Source organism: Rhinopithecus roxellana, chromosome 20, assembly GCF_007565055.1.
Source record: "Rhinopithecus roxellana isolate Shanxi Qingling chromosome 20, ASM756505v1, whole genome shotgun sequence".
Classification (NCBI taxonomy): domain Eukaryota; kingdom Metazoa; phylum Chordata; class Mammalia; order Primates; family Cercopithecidae; genus Rhinopithecus; species Rhinopithecus roxellana.
Window position 1 is genome coordinate 26,576,203 of NC_044568.1, and position 24,180 is coordinate 26,600,382.

General features: G+C 43.7%; 1 long non-coding RNA gene across 1 annotated transcript; it reads right to left on the bottom strand.

The window, feature by feature from the left end:
- Window positions 1-6,747: 6,747 nt before the first annotated feature.
- On the bottom strand, window positions 6,748-23,692 carry LOC104655351. The gene is made up of 3 exons (XR_746964.1): window positions 23,555-23,692; window positions 18,991-19,047; window positions 6,748-6,987 (listed from the first exon to the last, which is right to left on the bottom strand). It is a non-coding gene; the product is annotated as an uncharacterized LOC104655351 (long non-coding RNA).
- Window positions 23,693-24,180: the final 488 nt, after the last annotated feature.

Here is a 24,180-nt window from a genome sequence, read left to right on the forward strand (position 1 = left end):
CCCAGCTAATTTTTGTATTTTTAGTAGAGACGGAGTGTTGCCATGTTGGCCAGGCTGGTCTCGAATTTCTGACCTCAGATAATCCGCCTGCTTCAGCCACCCAAAGTGCTGGAATTACAGGCATGAGCCACTGCACCTGGCTGGGAATTCTAGTTTCTTACATCTGAAGAGCTCTTTAGAATCTGTGAAATATTTTTACAGCTGGGTCCCAGGTAACCTCACAGCATTCTTGGGAGGTAAGTAGGACTGGTTTCTTAGCTCCTTTGAGATAGGTGAGTAAATCGAGGAACAGGGTAGCAAAGTGACTCGGCCCTCACCAGATTGAGGACTCCAAGCCAGGTCTCTTCACTTGTGGTCTGGTGCACCTTCCCAGCCCACAGTGCACCAGGCTGGGCCCATCCAGGGACTCCAGCCTCAGTCCCTGGGGAAAGGAAAATGGGCCTGTCTCTCTTTACAATGGGCTTGTGCAACAGAGAAAGTCCTGGTCCTGATGTTTTGCAAGAAGTGGGTATGGCTCATTTGGTTTCTTGCCTGTCTCTACCACTAGAAAGTGAGAAGGTGAGTGGGAGAAGGGACATTGGTCTGTTTTGTTTACTGTGTTTCCCTAGTGCCTGAAAGAGTGCCTGGAACATATAGTATGTGCTCAATAAATATTTGATAAATGAATTAGTGGACGAACAAATGAATGAAGCAACCTATCTCAGGACTGAGTCTCCCCCACATCCAGAAACCACCTAATGGTCCTTCTCTGGATCCTCAAGACCCTTCTAGCTCTTTTCTGTCTGAGAGGTTCTATGCACAGGGACCAAGGATCCCTGCTTAGAGAGCAGAGTCGGCACCTGTCAGCATAGCCTGTCCTAGAAGGGGAACGCTCTGCTGCGGCCCATCCCATCTCGTACTTCCCAGATATTCTATTCTTCAACACTCACCAAAAATCAGCACAATATTGGTTTGTCTATTTTTTGGAATCAAATCAGTCAATGCAATTATTCTGCAAACATTATTGAAGCAGTACCTCTGTGGCAGGCCCTGCACTAGGCTCTGCAGGAGCTGCCGGGGACAGGCTGGGCCCCGTGTGCCAGGCCCCCTTGTGCAGGAGCTCTGAGGGCACAGAGGGAGACAGCCATGACCACTGCCAGCCTAGTCCCTTTACCCAGAGCTCCAGTTGTCTGTGTTGCATAACACTGTACCTTCAGTTTATTGGAGTAAAACAAAAATGACCATTTATTATCATTATCTTTCATGGCTCTGAGGTTGACTGGTGCAATTAGGTGGTTCTTGTCTGGGACCCTCATTTAATTATAGACAGGCAGTGGCTGGAGTCACCTTGAAGGCCTCTTAACTCTCACATCTGGTGGTTTAAGTTGGCTGTTGGCTAGAACCCATGAGGCTCTCCATGTGTCCTGTGCCTCCTCACAGCACGGTCGGTGGGTTTCAAGAATAATTATTTCAAGAGAGCCAGGTGGGAGCTGTATCACCTCGTGAGACCTAGGAAGTCACTTAAAGTCACCACTGCCCTGCTCTATTGGTTGAGGCAATCACAAAGACCCACTCAGGCACAAAGGGGAGGCACAGAGATTTCGTTTGATGGAGGAGTGGCAAGGCCTCACTGTAAAAAGAATCTGCAGGATGGAACAAAGTGTGTGGCCATTTAGGCCAATCCAGTCTGCCATTCCCAGAGGCCCTGGGGTGGAGGAGGAAACTTCATTCCTTTATTTTGTTTCTTTCTTCCTTCCTTTCCTTCCTTCCTTCTTATCTTCATTTCTTCTCTCCTTCCTTTCCTTCTTCCCTTCTCTCTCCCCTCCTTCCCTCCTTCCGTCCCGCCGCTCTTCCCTTCTTCCGCCCGCCGGCCGCTCTGTTTCCCCTCCTCTCCCTCCTACCCTTCTTATTCCCTCCTTTCTCCCCCATCCCTCCCTCCTTCGCTCCTTCCTCCCCTCCCTCTCTCCTTCCTTCCCTCCTTCACTCCTTCTTTCTTTTCTGCCTTTCCTCCTTTTTCCCTTCCTCCCTCCTTCCCTTCTTTCTTCTTTTTTTCCTTGCCCTTTCTCCCTCCTTTCTTCTTTCCTTACTCCTTCCTTCCTTTCTTCTTGCCTTCCTTCTCTCCTTCCTACCTCCCTCCTCACCGCCTATCCCTGCCCATGCTAAGGCCAGGCTGGGTGGAGAAGGGCTCTTGTTCACCCAGTTTCTTGAGATAGCTGCCAGGTCCATGTGGCTGCCAGGTCAGCTCTCAAGGCAGGAAACATGGAGACCTTGTCTCCTCAGCTGTCAAATCAGAGTAAGAGGAAGAGCACAGGCCTTGCCTTCCTGATGCGATTGTTGTCATGAGTGTAGGGGCCAGAAATGGCAAAATATTTAGAGTCTGGCAACCTGGGTGTGAATCCCCGCTCTTCCCATCCTAACTCTGTGCCTTCAGGACAAGAGCAACTCTAATACTGAGTATTTGTCAGGCCCGAGTCCCAGTGAAAGTTCTTCATGCGTATTTTCCTGCTTAAACCTTATGACAACCCAGCAGGTGGATATCATGGTGCCCTTTTTGTAGATTAAGAAACAGAGGCTCAGAGAGGCTGAAACACTTATCTCAGGTAACACAGCTAAGGGGCAGAGCCAGGCCCATCTTACCTGAAGTTTGAGCTGTGTTCTTCCCCCTCCCCACCGACCTACCCACGTGGACACGGGGCTTCCTCATCGAGGACTACCGGGCTTATTCACACCCACTGTCCAGGCTCGTTCTGAGAGAGATGGAGGGAAGTCACACCAGAAGAGGTCACAACAAATGTCAGCCAGGACAGCCCAGCTCTGTGCAGAGCAGAACCAAGGCCCCAGCGCCTTCAGAGCAGCCCATTTCCTGGTGTTCCTGCTGCTTGCCTCTCCCTTCCCCACCTTTCCCCTGTAGCCTCAGTTCCTTGGTCCTCTGGGCTTTCCAAAGCAGCAGGGCTGGCAGGCTCCTCACTGCCTCCAGGGGGAGAAATGGCCTGGAAAGGGCAACAGTATGAATGGCCATACTGAGACAATCATATTTGCCAAGCCCCTGACCCCCCAAAGTCCTCACCTTGGTCAGCTCTCAGGTCAGTGTCCTCTGCCAGTACTTCTAACCTGGCTCCCCCCTTCTTCACTGCTTGGCCTACTCCTGACACACTGACCTTCCTCTTTGCCAATCTTCAAACGTTTCAAGTTCTTCTCCTCTCAGGGATTTTATACTTAAACTTCTTTCTGCTCCACCCCACGCCCCCCAGCCATCCTTCACTTGGCTCTCTCTGCTTTTATATCACCTCCTCCGTGCAGCCCTCCCTGATCACCCTGCCTACAGTAGCCACTCTTATGCCAGCTGCTTCAATCTCTTTACCTTGCTTTACTTTCCTTCATGGCTCTTATTTTTATTCCCATCTAAAAGTGTATTTTTATTGTGTTTATGTCTTTCTCCTCCGACTGGAACTCTCGGGGCAGGGATAGTGTCTATTTTGTTCACTTCTGTATGTGCAGCATCAACAACACTGCCAGAACATGGTAGGACCCCCCCCCCCAAATATTGCTGAATATATAAGTGAATAAAAGAATGAAAATCTCCCTCTAGAAACTGACCGGGGCTGCATAAAGGAGTCAAGGACCACCGCAGTCAACGGGAGGAGAGGGCTCTCCAGGAAGTCACACAGTGGCAGGGGCAGGAGCAGGTAAGGAGTTGGTGGTGGGGGCAGTTCAGCAGCCCTGCCTGAGGACCCCCACAGAGCTGGAAGACCACCGGAGACTTCATCTATCTCTGATGCCGGAGTCATTCCTTGACCGTGGAAGACTCGTAGGAGTTAAGTAAGGAATTGGGAGTCACATCCCAGTTCTGCAACTTGCTAGCTTTGTGCCAGTGAGACAATGAATTAACTACTCCCAGTCTCAGTTTCTCCTTCTGTAAGATGGTGTGGAACACAAGGCAGTTTTTGTGAGGATCAAACAGCAGGTGCATGTCAAACTCTTAGACTCGGTGGATGTGCCTGTCACAGAGGCCAGGCTCATAGTCACTGCCTTAGTCCTCTAGGAAGCAGGATCTGAAACTCAAAGTCTCATCTTTACCTGAGGGGATGGCATTTGCTTATCAGAATATGTTTTTCTTTCCTTTCATATTTTACAAGAGTTTGTTTGTTTCAGGGGGAAAGCACAAGAGCTACCTCAGAATACCTGGGCAGGGACTCAACTCTGCTGCGTGGCCCTGGCCCCATCATTTTGCCTCTCCAAGTCTTGCCTTCCTCATTGCACTGAGATGAACAATGGTGCACCATCCCCTACACACACCACATTAAATTGCATATTAGCCCTTTATACTTAAAATTCTGCTTCTTTCACTAGATCTTAATTTTATATTTATTTCTACAAAATAAAAATTCACTTTTTGTAAATATTTCATGTATATGTCTATATATATTTTATAAATCATTATATCTACTTCTGGAATGTCAGATATTTACATATAGAGGGGCAGCAGGGTGTGAGGGTGAAGAGAGGGGACTATGGAATTAGAAGGTGTAAGCTCAGATCACTTCTAGACTTCTGGCATCAACAACAGTGCCAGAACATGGTAGTTACCCCAAAGAACCCCAAAATATTGCTGAATGTGAATGAATAAATGAATGAATGAATGAAAATGAATGAATGAAGTGGCTCTACTGTTTACTAGAGGTGACCTTTGACAGTTGTGTTACCTTCTGTCTACGTCAGGTTTCATCATCTGAAAATGAGAAGGTATGAGGACCTACCTTGTAGATTTGTTTTGAAGAGTAACTGACAAAAACCACATGAAGTTATGAATTGGGCTTCATATCAGCATTATTTGTAACAGCCAAAAGGTGGAAACAGCCCTAATGTCCATGAGTGAACAAAATGTGGAATATATGCACAACAGAATATTCTTCAGTATTCAGAAAGAAGGAAATTCTGACGTGTATTATTACATGGATAAATTTTGAAGACGTTACGCTAAATTAAATACACCGGTCATGAAAGGATAGGTATTGCAGTATTCCACTTATATGAGGTCTCTAGAGAAGTCAAATTCATAGAGACAGAAAGGAGGATGGGAGTTGCCAGGGGCTAGGAGGAAGGGGAATGAAAAGCTGTTGTTTAAAAGGTAAGGAGCTTCAGTTTTCAAGGTGAAAAAAGTTCTTTGGATGGATGATGGTGATGGTTGCACAACAGTACTAATGCACTTAATGCCACCTAACTGTACACTTAAAAGAGTTAAAATGGTAACTTTTATGCTATGTATATATATATGCACATAAAAACATACAAATAAAATATAAAACCTGTATAACATACTCACTTACTGTGGTGCCTGGCATAATAAATGCTAGGTTTAAAACTAAGTAAATGAAATAAGATACCTTTTGCAAGAATGAGTGATGTCAAAGAGTTTTATAACCTGTAATGTGCCATCAAAACACATCATGTTCCCATGATGCTTTACCTGCAAGGTGAATTCTAGTGGCAGTGGACTGCACCCAATGCGACAGTCAGTCACTTCTGGAAAGGCTTCCTTTCCCACCACTTCCCTGCACATCAGCTTCTTGGCCTCTCTGCTGATGGGCAGTGGATGCCCCTAGAAACTGATGCAGACAGGTGTTTGGGCATCTCACTGTTGACGGGAAACCAGAAGCAAATCACTCTCTAATTTGTTGGCCAACGAGTCCAGATCTTCATGATTCATGACTTGTTGGATGTTGTGTTTCAAAGCAAAGCTCAGCAGTGTGTGGTTTTGGTAGTGTGGGAGAGAGGGCTTGTCTGAGTGTGGGGAACGTAGGGAATGCAGCCCACCACCCAGTCCTCGGAAGACTCGCCAGTGTTACTGCTGATCCCAGTACTGAAGGCAGGTTTGCATTTCAAGTCCTGTGTCCACTCAGGAGGGAAAGTGGTCTGGGCTCTCTGGCCAACTTAAGGGAGACCAGAAGTTCTCTTATATTTAGAAGCTTCTACCCCTACTTGCCTCAAAAGAATGCTGCCACATCCACACTGGCACAGGGCTACTCAGGCTCAGGGAGTATCCCTGGGGTTTAATAACTTCCTTCTTTTCCTCTTAGGCACAGCCTAGGTCCAGGAGGCAGGAGACCTGGGTCTTGCCCTGCCACCTGCCATCAGCATCCCAGGAAACTTGCAGAGACACATCTAACTTCCCTGCACCTCAATCTCTGGTACTGGAAAACTGGGACTCATTGTTCAGATGCGAGGTGGGTTGAGGAAAGGAGAAGGTGCTGGTAATGAAGAGGGCCTTGGAATGAGAGTCGGGGTCACACTGGCTACAACTTCTCCCATTCTCTGCTTGAAGCTCCTTTATGATTGGAGAGGCTGGCAAGTGAGGGAGGCAAGACCATCAGCTCTGGAGTCCGATGGCCCAGATTTCAGATCCTAGTTCTACAACTTACTGACCTGTTTCAGTTTCCCCATCTGCAAAAGAGATTAAAAAACAAAACAAAACAAAACAAAACAAAACAAAAAACAACCATGCCTACCTTGTGTCATTACCATGAGGATTAGCTAAGTTGATTGTTGTTAAGCAATCAGCACAGTTCCTGGCACATAGTAAACCACAGGCAAGTGCCTGGTTTCCTTGTCCCTGTTGCATTTGACAGAGGACTTGCCTTAGTAGCGAGCTCTCTCTCCCCTGATCTGTGTGGCTCTGGGATGTGGTCTAATAGAAACAGATCTAAAGGTCTGGTGAGGATTGGGTGGAAAAGAAATTGTGAAACAATGATCAACACAGAAACTGCCCTGGAGATTTTCTAAAAGGTTCTCGCATTCCTTTAATTAACTTCCATGAGGGGAAGACAGAAATCAAATTAATAAGTCAGGAGAGAATGCTGACATTTAGGGAAAGAAATGAGCTTTGATGTCAAACAATCTTCAGATCAGATAGACTCTCGCTGTGTGGCTTTAGGAAAGTTGTTTAACCTCTCTGAATCTCAGTTTCTGTATCTAAAAAGTGTGCATAGTAATCCTTTCCATTCAGGGTTCCTGTGAGAATTAAAAGAGATGACGTAAGTGAATATCTAGCTCAGCCCTGCTGTCTTAAACACACCTACAAAATTTTGCAGCTCTCCCTATCAAGAGGTGGAGTTTATTTTCCCATCACTGAATATGGGTTGACCTTGTGAGTGGCGTTGATCAGAAGAATGCAGTGGAGGTGACCTTAAGGGACAATGCAGCTTTCACCGGGGCCGTCCTGAAGCACTGCCCAGAGACCTCAGATCAGGAAACTGGTCTAGCCTTCTGGAAGACAAGAGGCCCCAGGGAGGAGCACCAGGGTATCCAGTCAAGTGTCCCAGCACAGCTGCTAGACATGTGCCTGAGGTCATCTTGGGACCTTCCAGCTGAGACAAGCAGAAAATCACACAGCCAGCTTACAAAATTGTAAAGCAATTCTGGTTGGTTGAAGTCATCCAGTTTTGTGGGGAGGTTGTGTTATATAGCAAAGGCTACTTGAAACAGCCCTCAGTATAGACTGGTTGAATTGAATAACCGTAGAGGTGAAAATCCCTCGAAAAATACAGCACATGCTTTTAAGCACAAGCTGCTATTATTATTCATACGGACTAGTTATAATAAGAATACAATAAGAGATAACAATGTAACAATCATGGTTGTCTGATGACTTCTTATTTCCTGTCCCCTGGGAGAAGACCTACAGTCAGTTGGAACAGGTTTTGACAGGCTCAAATAAGCAGCAAACTTCTTTGCACACAAACATTTTAAATCTCTCTGTCTTTTCCTGTCTGTAATAGCTCTGCATCGCCTCACTGGGCCACCTGGGATGGTGCCACAACTCCTATTAATATTGCCATACGTGGCAGCATTGCACTCGAGTCCCACGCTCTCAGCTGCCTGTGTGTGGCACAGAGCCTATTTTTAGTGTTTTACATCTATAATTATGTATGTTTCACTGCCTCTCAAATGCATATTTGCTCTGGGGAGAGGTTGTGCTTATGTAATCTCAGCTATTTTTGATAGGACAAAATGTGTTATACCAACCTGCTAAGTCTCATTCAACCAGAGCAAACAGTCCAACAGTCTCTTCCTCACTCAAACTCCCATGTAAGCAGGGGTGATATTTGAGACATTTTGAGTACTGGTAAAACATTGTCACTGACAAATCAGAATAGAACCAGCCATTACATCACATTGGTGTTTATAGCTCTGTTTTTAAGGGCCAATTCAGACTACAAATCTATTCATGATTTTTACAAATTAACATTCCCTGCAAGGAAACCAATCAACTGGGAAGGGGAGCTCAGTGTGATGCTGGTGTTATCCGGATGACATCAGCCTTGCTGGCTGCCTGGATCAGTTTCCCAAGGTGTCATGTCCTTGGCCAAGAAGTTTTTCCAATACAGTTTTCTAGCTCGGAAGGAAGAAGAACTGGCAAAGTCAAGACCAGCTTGGTGGGCCTCAGTGATGGAGATCTGGGGCCCAGGCCTAGCAGATGAAGCAGGTAACCTGGGGAGGCCCCCACTGTGGACATGCTACAGAGATCCAGACACGGAGATGGGTGAGGGTCAAAGCAGCTGAGCAGCTGACAGTGGGAAGCAAGCAGATAAGGGCAGGATCCCAGGCCTTTTACTCATTCACTTACTCATTCAGTGGATATTGATGAAAGTGTCTACTGGGAGCCAGATACTGCCCTAGTTGCCAGGGAAACAGATAAAAACTTCTAGCTTACTTACAAGATATCTGTTTTTCTCTATGTATTAAAATGTTTAAGTAGAAAACTTAGAAAATACAGAAAAGAATAAAGAGGAAACCCCATCTTCTGGATTGTCATCTCTTGAAGACCATCCTTGTTAAGGTCTGGCTCATCTCCTTATTTGTACATGGTATATGTTTTTTAAACTCAGAATTGGGATTGTATCATATAAACTATTTTTCACTCAGTATTATATTTCCAGAAGCTTCTTACACCTCTAATAGTTTTTGTGAATATGACTTTCAGTGGCTGCAGAGAATTTTATTTTGGGGACTTGCTATAAATTATATAATGGCCCTCAATTCTCATCAATGTTGCCTCCAAATAAAAAATATTATATTTCCCCTAAAATTGTCATTTATGGCCGGCCTTGGTGGCTCATGCCTGTGATCCTAGCACTTTGGGAGACTGAGGTGGGCAGATCACCTGAGGTCAGGAGTTTGAGACCAGCCTGGCCAACATGGCGAAATCATCTCTACTAAAAATACAAAAGCCCAGCGTGATGGCACATGCCTGTAATCCCATCTACTCAGGAGGCTGAGGCAGGAGAATAGCTTGAACCCCGTGAGGTGGAAGTTGCAGTGAGCCGAGATCATACCACTGCACTCCAGCCTGGGCAACAGAGTAAGACTCCATCTTAAAAAAAAAAAAATTGACATTTATATGCCACAAAAACATGCCACCTAGTACCTTCATGAAAAATGACAATAGAGTGGTGGTCTCTTCTATTTGAGAAGTGTATCAGAACACAAGTGAGTGAAAGTTATAGTACTATATCAAATAACCTTAACTTGCTCTAGTTTGTACAAAAATTTTTAAACTTCCATATTTTTCATACATTATTTTCACTATTATAACTAGCAAAATGGTAATAATTGTCATTGGCAAGAGTACAGAGAAATGAACACTTATACATTTCTATTGAGAGTTCAAATTTCACTGTGTTGAAAGGTTTTTAAATGCTCAGACCCAGCATTCACCTAAGAATTTATGTTAATGAATTAATGTTATAGATGTGTACAAAGATTTATGAAAAACAGTATTTATATCAGCATTATTTTTGTGCTTAATACATAGTAACTTCTAAAAATGGAAGCTATAATTACCAGTACTAGCATCACCAATTCCTTTTCCAGCCCCATCTGGCTTTTAGAATAAGAATATTATAATTAATACATTTTTACATTGGGTTTCATCTCTTTCCAGAATTATTTTTTGACACTTGCATTGTTTTATAATCACGTTAACTGCAATTATTAAGAAATTAACTTGAAATTTTTGGTTCTCTGTTAAGCAATGTTTCTTTTATGTTGCTTTTCCTCATATCTGAATTATTTATTTTGCTTCATTTTTCAGCCACCTGGAGCGTTTCTTTGATGAATTTTGTTTTCAAGAAGTAACAGTCACAACTTATGTTGTTTATGAATCTGTCCGCATAAGATTATCTGCACACTTTCGGAGGGCTGTGACTGGGATTGCAGACACCACGCCAGGAGTGGAAGCACAAAAAAGATTACAAATATGTAAGAACGGCACCTTGGCTGCATATGGTCTTAGTTCTCAATCTCAATCCTCTGAAAATTTGTGGATTTTGATAACATTTTATCTTAGAATTTGCTAAGAAATATGACCTAGTGCAATTTCTTTCTTTCTTCTTTTGGAGGTAATTTGGGTACTTCTATCCCCCACCCCAGAGGACTAAATGATTATAGGATTTTAAATTTTGTTATCCTTGAAATGCAAACATTTTAGCCATGTATGCATCAAAGAACTTTTAGAGGGGATAGCAGATCTTTTCTTAGAAGGCCATACAGCTTTCTAAGTAGGTCATAGGGTCTGTAGTGGCCAGCATGCAATTCTGCTGTTGTAGCAGGAAAGCCGCCAGAAACAATGTATAAATGAGCAGGCATGGCTATGTTCCAATAAAACTTTATTTGCAAAAGCAGGTGAACAGCCTGCCGGGGCAGTTTGCCTCTAGATTCTACAGACACAAGTCTTGCTTCAACTCAGGGGAATTTTCTGTCACATCTTGAGTTATTTTTTCTCTTTCATTTGCTCTGTTGCCACCATTTAAAAATCTTACATAGAGAGTTGATCTGTAGCTTCCTTTGTAGCTTCCTCTCCCCTTTTTCTTTCTCTCTTTTCTTATTTTCTCCATTTCTTGTCTTCTTTTCACTGATTCCGGGAGGATTCTTTGAGCTCACTTCTAAATTCACAGATTCTGTTTTCTGTTCTATTCAATCTGCTCTGTATTGCCCTAACGACACTAGAAAATTTCCATGATTATGCTTTTCACTGGGAAACTGTCTTTCTGGATTTCAGGGATTTCCATTAAAAGAAACAATATTTCTAATCTTATGGGAAATACCAAAATTAGAGATCACTTTCACCCTTGTTTGTTGGTATAGTTTTACATCATGAGAGGGTATTTGTTTTGATTTCTCAAAATAAGCTCTGTTTTTTAAATCACAGAAACTTTTCCTACCTCTATTACATTTACTTTTATTGTACGTATTTGCAGAGGGAAAACCGTTGATCCACTGTTACAACTTGAGAATGATTCTGTTAGAAACTGATTTAAATATGTTACTCACAGAAGGGAAAAGGATTTGTTGGTCTATTCTGTAGGTATTTTTCTGGTTTGGAGGTTCAGTTGACTATGATGAACAGAAAGTGGGTAAGTGGGAAGGTGCAGCAGGAAGATGCACCATTTCCTGGCAGTTTCTTTTCACCCTGTGCAGGCACTGGGGCAGCAGCACCCACAGTCATCTGCAGGGCTGAGATTTGCTCACTCCACTGCTAGGGACCCTCTCCTGCTGGTCCTCATCTAGCCTTCCCAGTGAGGGCTCCATTTACTCTCCTACTGAGGCAGGAGACAGAACTCGACTCTGGAGGTGGGGCTTGGACACCAGACCTAATTGAGGACCAGCTAAAACAGGTGTGGGGCAGAAGCCCTTCCCCATAAGATGCACCCATCAGTGTGCCATGTCCGTTTTCCAGTGCCATGGCAACGCCCAGAAGTTACCCCCTGCCCTTTCCATGGCAACATTCGACAACCCAGAAGTTACCTCCCTCATTCTAGACATTTCTGCATGGACCACCCCTTATTTTGCATGTAATTAAAATTGGGTATAACTACGAGTACAGTGGCACTTCTAGGCTGCTACTCCGGGCACACAGCTTATAGGGCAGGCCTGGTCTGTCTTCTGCTGTTCACTGCTGCTTCAATAGAAGTGGCTGTTTAACACCACTGTCTTGCCCTTGAATTCTTTCCTGGGGGAGGCCAAGAACCTCCTGGGCTAAGCCTCAACCCGGGGGCTTGGCTGTCCTGCATCAATATGGCAGGAAGATTTATTATTGTCCCGAGCATGTACTTCTCTGCCATGACTGAACTACCAGCCCTAAATAGGGGGAGCAAATCCTTGCTTTCATTGAGTCTCCTTAGCAATAGCTGTTTTTCCCTTCCCACACAATTTATACCACGTAAAGCCTGGTGTGAGTGGTGCTCTTGGCTGTTTCCTATAAGGGATAGTGGAACAATTCCTCAAGTCCTTTAATCTGCTCCATACCAATGACCCTGTGGTCCACCATAGTAAATAACATGAACCCAAGATTGAGGGGCTTTTGCAACTCCTAGGGAATCCCCTCCACTTCTGCAGGGGCCCTTCCCGTGCCTGCATTAGACAGTAGCCTTCCTTCAACTGCTTTCCTTCTCCACCACATCCTTTAAAGAAAAGTACTCAAGTTTCTAGGTTATCCATGGCTTAGTTTCTCGTGCTGATAGAGATTTTCTTTCTTTCTTTTCATTTTTTTGTTTTTTAGTTTGGCCATAATAAGGTTTGGAGAGGCAAGGGAAGTAAACAGATAAACTTGAATCGCTCTCTGAAAATGGAAGCCACAGTTTCTTCTTGATTCCTTCTGACAACTTGAATTAACAGACTTGGAAACTTTTCTCTTGCGTCTTGCAGTAACTCATTTCAGTCAGGAGGCACTTGTGGTCCTCCTTGTTTGGAACAGTTCTGTCTTCTCATATGCCTGTGATTTTTCTTTGTTTGCTTCTATCCGTTAACCCATCGCTAGGAGTTCTGTCAGAGATGGTTTGGGTCCCTGTGTGAACAATTCAGGCCAGGATGGTGGGAGAATGGAATGGATTAAACTGGATGGAGTTGAGTTTGGCTGATTTGAAGATCTAGAAGCTGAAGGAAGAAGAGGGAGCTAGAATAGGCCAGGGTAAGGAGATCAGCCTGGAGGGGAGTGGTGGCAGGAAGTTTGGACTCCCTGCTCAAGGTTCCTTTTCTGTGTTTGGTATTTGCATTGGGAGTCTTTCTATCGTGAGCGCAAAGTCCAACTTAGAGGGAGTTAATTGAGGAAGGGAAACCGAGGCGTAGTTCTGGTTTCAAGTAGAGCTTAATTTAAAGTAAAAACAACATCCTTGAGAATCCAGTTTCTGTCACCTCCTTGTGCTTCCTGCTATGTTAGATTGATTCTACGGTTCACTGTAGTGGCCCCTAAAACTTCTGGGTGATAAAGCGGCTACAACAGCCCCAGCCTTACCCCTCCTCCTCCCCACCAGCTCAATTCCAACAGCATAGAGCTTGGATCTTTCCCTTGGTTTCCACTAAACATTTTTTAAAATTAATAACAGCTTTATCGAGATGTAATTTACATACCATACAATTCACCCACTTAAAGTAAAATTCAGTGGTTTTAGTATATTCACAGACTTATACAACCATCAACACAATCACTTTTAAAAAATTTTCGTCACCTCAAAAAGAAACCCCATTCCCATTAGTAGTCACTCCCCATCCCTCTTTCCCCCAGCCCTAGGTAACCACGAATCCACTCTCTGTCTCTATGGATTTGCCTGTTCTAGACATTTCATACAATAGGTGGTCTTTTGCATTGGGCTTCTTTTACTTTGTGTGATGTTTGAGAGGTTCACCTGTGTTGCAGCATGTGCCTGAATCTTATTTCTTTTCATGGCTGAATAATACTCCATTGTATGGATGCGTCACATTTTGTTTATGCATTCATTGGTTGAAAGATACTTGGTTTGTTTCCACCTTTTGTCTATTACAGTGCTACTGGAAACATTTGTGTGCATTATGTGAACATTTGGTTTCATTTCTCTAGGATATGTACTGAGGAGTGGAATTGCTGGGTGATATAGTTCACCTTTTGAGGAACTGGCTGTTTTCCAAAGCAGCTACACTATTTTACACTCACACCAGCAGTGTCTAAGCGTTCAATTTCTCCACTTCCTTGCCAGTCTTGTTCAGATCTCTCTATCTGGTGACAGCCATGTGCTTATGTTGTGAAGTCATATCTTATTGTGGACTCCCACTAAACTTTTGAGATTGGACCACCCTGAGTGCTGAGACCATTCCTGAATCAATCACTGTGTCAAGGTCCATTTTGTGCTGGATTGGCCAGACCTGGGTCAAGAACCTCATCCTGGAGATCCTTCCAGACCATGTGGACTCAGAATGAAGAGAAGGGTTGACTCCAAGTTCAAAATCAGAGTCATTGCTAGAGTAAGAGGAGCTGGAATGCTGGTAAGATGAGAATTCATGTCTACTAAAGCTCGGCTGCCAGTAGTCTGCTAGGGCTGCACCCTGACCCAGGCCTGGCTGTAAGTTGGCTTCAGGATTTAGTTCCAAGGAATTGCTGGTCTGGGTTTCCCCTTCACTGTGCCCCTGACACCATGGCCACTTATCTGTGGCACTGACCAGTTCTAGAGGCTTTAGCCTACTCTCACCTCCAGTTCTCACTGCAACAGGGCTGTTGGTGAGGATCTGCAAAGACAGTTTTGAAATTTCTATCAAACAGACCACTCCTTCCCATTCTAGAAATCATGAATTCTTCAATCTGGCCCATCTGCCGTGTATCTAACAGATGTTCCTCAGACCTCCTGGCCTATAAATACCACCCTTCGCTAATACCCAGTATGAATAAGTTTTTTCTTATTTTTATTTTTATTTTTATTTTTATATACAGTTGGTCATTTTCTGGGGAATCTGGGAGATAGATTGGTATGTGTTTATGTTGTTGTCTTTCTGCACTAGATAAGTAACTCCAGCGTGCTTCCTGGAAACAGCTTATGACTCAAGCTATCTATTTCAAGACTGGGTTAAAAATGATCCTACTTCTACTAAAAATACAAAAATTAGCCAGGCATGGTGGTGTGCTCTTGTAGTCCCAGCTACTCAGGAGGCTGAGGCAGAAAAATCACCTGGGTGACAGAGGGACTCTCTGTCAAAAAAAAAAAAAAAAAAAAAAAAAGATGATGCTACTTCAAAACACATCATGTCTCACTGGACACTCTCCACAAGGTCAATAATATAATAGAAGTCAGCTGTCACCTACTGAAGGTTTACTACATGGTGGGCACTGCGGAAAACACTTTCACGTATTACCTCATTTAATCATGAAATCCCCATGTTATTCTCACATTATAGGTAAGGAAACTGAAGCTCAGAGAGGTTAAGTGACCTGTCAAAAGTCACACAGTAAACCCTGAGAATTCACATGTAGTGCTAAGAATTTTTAAGTGACCCTGCCTACAACTGTGATCTTCCCATCACTTTATCTATCCAGACCCTCCTCCGATCCTGCAGAGCTTCCTTGTGAATATGAGAAACCCATCCTCCGCTCCTGGTTTGGCCATCATCAGGGTCTGCCTGGCCTCTGGAGTAATCTGCTCTCTGGCTCCCTGACCCCAGTCTTGCTTCCTCCCATCCATTCTTTGCCCTCCAGCCAGCATGAACTTTCTCCAGTGCAGCACTGATTGTATCACTGCCTGATTCAAAAGGCTTCAAAGCCAAGAGTTGGAAACTCCTCAGTGCAGGGCATGGCCAGGCTCCTGTGATACCGTCTCTCTTGCTGCCTCCACACCCTGTGCTCTGCTGCTCATGTGAACCATTTGCAAGTCCATCAACGCACCATGCTGCTTCTCACTTCTGTCTTTGCAACACTTGTCATTTTGTCTTCTTACCTCTGTCCCCACCCCTTACCCCTCACCAGTTTCTCTTCTCTGTGCTCTTCATCCTTCAAGGCCAAATCTATGTAGCAGCCAGTAGAAGAAGACACTTCTTCAAGACCACCACCACAGACATAGCCACCAGTCCTTTAGGCAGGGACGCAAAGGCCTCGTAGCTTCGAATCACACCAGCCTACCTGGTTGGCCTGCTTACTAGGTTGTCCTCAGTGTCAGAATAGGAAGACTGCTGTGGTCATCTGGTCAACCTGAAACCCTTTTCTTAACAGAGTTCAAAGCTTAATCCATATTCCATATGGCCCAGCTCATGTTCCCTGGACCATTTCAACAACTCAGGCATAAGGAGCCTTGGCCAGTTTTTCCATCTGCAAATTGAAAGGGAATGTTTCCCCCAGATAATCTCCAAGGCCCCTTTCTACTCTAAATTTCAAGATTGCAAGTACTATCTTATCTCAGAGTCTACACTCAGCTAAACATGGTCTCACATTTCCCCGTCTCTCTCTGTCTCCTTGCCCCTTGTTCCTTGGTTACTTTGGGGGTACAGCCTGCTCCTGGAAAGTCGTCTGGGCTGTAAGGAGTGGGTACTGCACTTCCATTATTCATGAGTCCCAGGGATGGCAGTCCTGCAGACTGAGGATTTGAGCCGCGGGTCCCCAGCAGGCTGCATGTCCTACTTGAGCAGGAATAAAAGGCCAGGTTGGATGCCTGCAGAAAGGGTAAACAAACCCATACATTTTCTACAACAAAAAAAGAAAGAAAGAACGAAAAGAAATATTGATTATGTGGCATTGAAGTGCCTGGGGCTTTAACAGACATTCAAAATTGGACGCATTGCTCAAGATCAATAGTAGGTTTTATGCTTCTGACCTAAAAAGTACCAGCTCTATGTAATTTAAACACTGACAGCCATGAGAATATCTCCTAGCATCTGGCCTGCTTTCCTCAGGTACCCCGGACACATCTGCTGGCTTCTCTGCAGCCATTTTACTTTTATTTATTTTTTTTTTACTGGAAGATGACAGTAGATAAATAAAAGGATTCTTTCCAGAAATGTGGGATCAACTGCTTCTGATATCATTGCCTGAAATGGTAACCTCAGACAGCAGTGTTGCATGGCTGAAGACAGGAAGGTCAGCTTATAGACAGGAGGCAGGGAACAGGGGTGGGTTTCTGAGGTTGGAAATGAAGGACAGGAGAGATGAGTGCTTCCTGGCCAACCTCCCAGGCCTGGTGCTGTGCTAGGTGCACACAGGTTCTCCCCTTGTCTTTGTGCCAGCCCACGGGATGGGAGGTGCCCGGTTTACAGAGGAAAAAGCACAATAGCTTTCTTGATTGAGTGGGGATTTGGCTGCAGCTAATGGGGGCGGGGGGCGCAGATGATTTCTAGGGGGACAATTGGGTCTAAGAATTTTTATACGTGCATATGCATGTGTATGCAGACACACAGTCACACATACTTCTTGTTGGCTGGGGGACAAACAGAAGCAGAAGAGGACTGTCACTGTTGTGGCAATGGGCTCTGATGGCCTGAGATTCCATCCTGGCTCCATGGATCATCAGCTGTGACCTGAGACCAGTTACTTAGCTTGCCTTTCTCTCAGTTTCTTCATATGTAAAATGGGAGTGATAATCATAATTAATCATAATAATATCTACAGATTAGAGTTCTTGGGAAGATTAAAAGGGTCACTACAGGTAAAGTTCAGCACGGAACAAGCACACGATAAATGTTAGCGAACTTTAGTAAGCAGCAGGCAGGCAGGTTTGGCAGAGAATGTGGCTGTTTCAGGTTGCCAGGATGCAGGTTGAGATGTTGATTTCAACAGTGAGTCCAGTTCAGCAGGGGTCGAGGTGGGCCAACACCCACCCAACATCCCAGGCACATGCACACAGCTAAAGCATGGCACCAGCCTTTCAGGAGGTAGGTTCCTACCTGTGGCTCCAGCTGCCCTCACAATATCTCAGGCAGTGCCCTCGGGTCCTCACTGGAGGGGGCACCTTAACTGGGTGAGCCTGCAGCTTTTCTGGGTGCCTGATTCTCTTAACCCCACCCAGAGACGATCTGTGCCCCTTCTGTGCTGGCTTTGTTTAGGGGCACAGAGTGCATTTGTTGGGCAGAGGTGTAGAAAGGTTTTTTTCCCCCCTTAATTTTGTGGCAGGATAAGACAGTTAATCTGTTTTGACATGCTATCTAAATGGCCCTCAGATCAGTATACGGAAGAAGCCATCCATAAGTCATGTCTTTTATACACATGTACTGGTGTGTACAACAGGGAGAGTTATATTGGCTGTGAGAGGCAGACTAATAATGGCCGTTATTATGGCGAATTCAGGGTCGCCACATTCACTCCACATATCAAATCCTCTTTCAATGAGGCCAGCTCCATCAGCTGTCAGATTCTATTAAATATATCCCTCAGACCCACTGACCAGCTGACAGGAGAGAAACTCAAAACCACACACCCCCCATTAGCATCATAAAATGTGAAGTCAGCTGGAAGGGATGATAACAGAACTGAAAACAGAAGAGATGAAAATCTGCAATGCCCTTGTGTCCTCCTAAACAGAAACCCCAAGAGGTACAAACACACCCATAAAATACCAAGGTAAAAACAACGGCAACAACAACAACAAAAACATGACAAAGATCATCCTGTTGTATGCTTCATAACACAGAATGGTTCTTTTACCTTTTGTTAATGTGAGATTTGCATAAATGTTTCATGAGGTTAATACAATGCATAAACCAAAACGTTTATTAGGCAACATCTGTGCTGTTTTCCCAGATAATGCAATGTTTCTTCCGAGTCAATGAAATATAACCCATCATAAGGTTTGGTTGTTAAAATACTTGTGCAAAGGCTGTGATCGTATTTTACGCTTTTGCAGATGCTCTGGTTCTACCAGAGAATTTCTTAATCAGACAAGAGCTCAAGATGGCTGGCACCTTAAAAGAAGGTGTAGAGGTTCCCTTGGAGACAGAGCAAGAGAGGAGAAGAAAGATTTCTGTGAGCTGACTAGATTTGCTTCTCTATTTCTTCAATCTAACTTTCTAAATTTGGATTTGTTTGCAGAGATATTCACTTAATACTTGAAGGAAAAAACAATTAGATCTGTACTTAGAATCTACCAAGAAGCAGAGAGTGGGTCAAAATGCCCAATGGCTTTGTGCAGCTACAATCCTATCATGATATTGGTTCCATATGGGACTCTTTAAAGCAAAAAACACAAAAAGTTATGAGACCAATAATTTTTAATGAAACTTGGCTTAGCTCACAAGCAAGTCCAGCAGATGAAACAGCAGCCCAAGCTGGAAACATGATTTTTCTTCTTCCTGGCGGGGATGAAAGAAAGCATCGTTTCAATTAAGAAAGAACCTAATGGAGATATGTTTTGTATTATCGATTTTATGCAAGTAGACATTTAGACATTCTCTCTCCACATCTTTAAGGGAGTCCCTCTCTTTCTCTGATGGCTGTGTGAGATCATTTTAAATGTGGGAGCTTTCCTGACCCTACTTTTTGGGTTGGACTTTTGATGGAAAATTTTAGTAAAAAATTGTTGAAACCTCTTGTCTCCATCAATTTGGGGCAGATTTCGGAGGTAGAGAAAGTTACCAGAAAACGAGGATGGCGGTCTATCTATCTGTCTATTATCTATCTATCTATCTATCTATCTATCTATCTATCTATCTATCTTTCTATTATCTCTCTATCTCACTGTAGCATGCAATTTCCCAGTAGTGACATTTTGGCTAGATAATTCTTTGTTGTAGGGGGCTGCCCTGTGAATGGTATGATGTTCAGCAGTTTCCCTTGCCTCTACCCACTAGATGCCAGTAGCATCCTTCCCCCAGTTTGTGACAACCCCAAAAGTCTCCAGTTATTGCCAAATGTCACCTGGAGGGTAACACTGCCCACCAGTTGAGTGTTTTAGTATTTTTCATGAAATGCTTGGACATTTGTTTACTGCCACATCTGGGTGTCTTCTGTAGGACTATTTGCTTAAGGACAAGCGTGACTTTTTATTTAGGTAACATCTGAGTCTGCCCGTATCTAATGGTCTAGCTGTGTCTGGGTTGGAAAAACTCCATATGTTAGAACACAGAGGAAGAACACGGGTTGTAAATGGTGGCCCGTGCTGCCCATGCAACTGTGGAATGAAATGAGCTACAGAAGGATCCTCTTGCCCAGGTTCCTGCCTTCAAATGAAACAACTAGGCTCAAAGAGAGTGGGTTCAGCCATCACAAGTGTCCAACTGGGGTGGGGGATCTTCCCAGCACCTCCACCTTGTCTCTGCCTTGCACATCACTCCATTTTATATTTCCCGGAGCTCTTACTGCTATTTGAAATGATCTTGCTTATTTATGTGTATACATTTGCCTCTATTTTCAATTGACTGTCTCCCCTACTAGAATGCAAACTCCATGAGAATAAGGACTTTGCTTGCTTCAAGTGGCAATGTAGCCCTTTATCCAAACTTGGAGGCTTTGGTATCAGACCCAACATCTGCTGCTTATTAGTTACCCTGGTTTTGGGCAGCCATTTAGCTTCACTAAGCTATATTTTCCTTCTCTGTAAAATAATAATATTAATAACAAGATTGGCTCCTATGTGATGGAATTAAATGAGATCATACTTAACATGTAATACGTGCTCCACAAGTATAAGCTCTTACTGCTCAGCCACCATGATTATACCTAACACAGTGGTGCCTGGCATGGAAAGAAACACAGTCAATGTTAGTGAAGTAAACAAATGAATGAATGAATGAACAAATTCTCTTTTGTCTGTCTCTAGTTTTATTTTATTTTTTTAAGACAGAGTCTCGCTCTTGTCACCCAGACTGGAGTGCAGTGGCCGGATCTTGGCTCACCACAACCTCTGCCTCCCAGGTTCAAGCGATTCTCCTGCCTCAGCCTCCCCAGTAGGTGGGATTACAGGCACCCACCACCACGCCTGGCTTTTTTTTTTCTTTTTTTTTGTATTGTTAGTAGAGACAGGGTTTCATCATGTTGGCCAGGCTGGTCTCAAACTCCTGAACTCGGGTGATCCACCTGCCTCAGCCTCCTAAAGTTCTAGGATTACAGGTGTGAGCCACCACGCCCAGCCTCTAATTTTAAATTTCTCTTGTCACAGATGATAATTTGCTATCAAATCCCCTTTTCTATTTTCACTGGAACTGGAATGCCATGGTCTAATAGAATGTTTGTTTCTAAGCAAGTAATTATAGCAATCATATATAAATAAAATATATAGGGAGCAATATATACCCAATTTTTTTCTTGGTAACATCCCAATTGGTGGTATGTCTTCTCTTAGGAAGTATCATTCTCTGCAAAGGACTTCATTATTTTCTGAAATTCAATTTCATGCTGAGCCAGACAGTCTTCTTTTTCTCATGGGTTTGTGGGGAATCTGTCAATATCCCAAACTAGGGGAAAGTTGGTGAGGGACAGTTGCAAGTGGAGTCCTTGGGTGAGAGGCAGTGCAGCTCTGGAAGGGAGAGGAGTGCTCGGGTGAGAGGCAGTGCAGTTCTGGAACAGAGAAGAGTGCGTGGGTGAGAGGCAGTGCAGTTCTGGAACGGAGAGGAGTGCTCAGGTGAGAGGCAATGTAGCTCTGGAAGGGTGAGGAATGCTTGGGTGAGAGGCAGTGCAGCTCTGGAAGGGAGACACTGTGCTTGGGTGAGAGGCAGTGCAGCTCTGGAAGGGAGAGGAGTGCTTGGGTGAGAGGCAGTGCAGCTCTGGAAGGGAGATGCAGTGTTTTGGGTGCATGTGACATCGCTCAGTCTCCTCCTGCATCCAAGTGGCAAATCACCATGTGTGAGAAATATTCTCAATCAGAGAAGAAAAAGAGATGTAATTATGTCATTTATAATGAATTCTGAAGGAAACAAAGAATTTAAGAAGGAAAACTCTGGAGACGACCAGAGATCCGAAGCCTTTCGGATCATCTGAGCTGCCCTGGAGAAGACGCATAGCTGATCAAACATTCGTGCTGATCATAGGAGGCCGTCCCAGCCCCTGAGAATGCTCTGGAGGAAGCAGAAAAACTCAGGAGCCCCAGCAAACACAGTCCAGCTTTTATTAAAGAAATTATACGCTCCTCTCGGCTTCCACTCACATCGATAATATCAACTTTTGGACAAACGCATCTCTCTGGGGAACAGGTTCTGAGACTGGCTCTTAATCTTCTTTCTTTGAAGTATCCAAGGGCTTAAAGGCATGTGTCAATATCTGGGGTCTCTGGCCTTTGTAGGAGGGGGTTTGAAAGGGTCCTGCTGTGGAGGAGAGTGAGACCACCAGCATCCACATCCCCCTTTCCAGGCTGACTGTTTCCATCCGGCCAGCCTTCAGCCTCCAGACCACCACCTGCCCACACTGCAGTGAGAACTCCCCGAGGATCCTGGTGTCTCATAAAGAGGTGGTCATCATGCACCTCTTGTTTTAACACGGGCCATTCTCAGGGGGTTCCACTTTCAAGAACAAAATATTTCTAAAAGAATTTGATTATGGCACTTAGTATATCATATGATATGGAATACCATTAACTAACTCTTTTGAAATTTATGATGAGAATTGAGTTTACAAATATCTTTGTATATTGTCGTCTTGGCCAGCATTTCCCAAGTGTGCTGCTAAAGTAACAGCCAACACCTAGTTCCTGTGTGTTCTCTCACAGGCCCTGTGCTAAGCACACGCTTCATCAGACGCACTCTTCACACCAGCCCCAGGAGATAAGTATTTTTATGCTCATTTTATTGAATCCAGATCCCATATTTTAACCTAAGTTTTTGTGGTCAAGTGAGTTTGTAAAAGTCAGAGTTAACCAAGAATAATGGATTTTGTTACTATAAGAATTCTCAGCTTTTTAATATGTTTATATTCATTAGAAATCTCCAAGAGGGAGAATAAGATATGTAAACAATCCAGATCCCATATTTTAACCTAAGTTTTTGTGGTCAAGTGAGTTTGTAAAAGTCAGAGTTAACCAAGAATAATGGATTTTGTTACTATAAGAATTCTCAGCTTTTTAATATGTTTATATCCATTAGAAATCTCCAAGAGGGAGAATAAGATATGTAAACTTTTCCAAACAAACTTTACCATGGAACACTTTTTTCCCCTAGTGTTATTTCCAAGGGTGAGTTTTCTGCAGGAACCTTGCTAGGGAGGGTTATGTTCCTAAAGAGACACAGACTCTACTTTCTGGATTAGTCACAAGGCTACAAAGTGGATCATTGAATGACTTTTTTAATGAATTCTTATGTTTCTACAAACTACTTTCAAAATTGCAATATCAGAATTGAAAACTTGATATAGAGCGAGGGTTATACCATGCTGGATATCAAAAGTCATGGGAATACTTTGGCAGAATTTTCACTGCTTATAAAAACTCTCACCAAGCTCCTTCATTTTACCCTCTAGGCGATTTCCTAACTTACAAGATTTTTGCCAGGACTGGAAGAGATTCTTTTAGCAGAACCTCTACAACTTACCTGAGAGCAGGGGCTAAACAGTCCATAGACTAAATCTGGCCCGCTGCCTGCTTTGTAAATAAAGTTTTATCGGAAAACATCCATACACATTCCTTTACATACCGTCTAAGCTGCTTTCCCACTATAAGGGCAGAGTTGAGTACTGTAACAGAGACTGTACAGACCACAGAGCCTAAAATACTTACTATGTGGCCTTTTTCAGAAAAAGTTTGTCAATTCTTGCCTTAGAGCAACATATTTACAATGATTATAGAGCCTGGCTACAAAGCAAAACTTCTTCAGTAGAAGCCACTGCCTAATATACCAGAAATTCAATTTGAGGCAAGCTATTGCCATGGTTTACCCATTCTTTAAGTTCAGAGATCCTATGTAAAGCATGTTTTCTGCAGAAAGAAAAAGGAAAGAGACTCCAGCATCGATTGAGCTGTGATTAGGTATCTGGAATGGTGCATATACTGTCCCATTTGTAACAATTTAGATAAGCAGATGGTGACCTCATTTTATGCAGAAGAATATTAATTCAATGAGATGAAGTCATTTGATCAAGGCTATACAGTAAAGAATTTGCATCTCAAACTCTGACTCAAAGATGGGTGCTGATTCTATAGAATGGTTAAGAGTGAAAGATCTGGAATTACCTGGCCAAGATTCCAATTCTAGCTCTGTCACAAACTAGCTTTGTGACTTGTGCAAGTGACATAACTGTGTGCCTCAATTTCCTCACCTGTGAAATGGGAAGGAGAAATACTATTTTACTAGGGTTTTGAGAACTAAATGAGTTAACTCGTGATAGCTGGTATATTAACACTGAGCACGTATTCGTTGTTAATGTTAAATGGGGAAAGCCATCAAAGGATGGAGGATGACATCTAAACTTCTGGCTTGAACAAATTCTGAGTTGGGATGGTATATTCACCTTATCAAATATTTAAGTGAACCTCTTGAGAGCAGGGAGTATTTTCTTGTGTC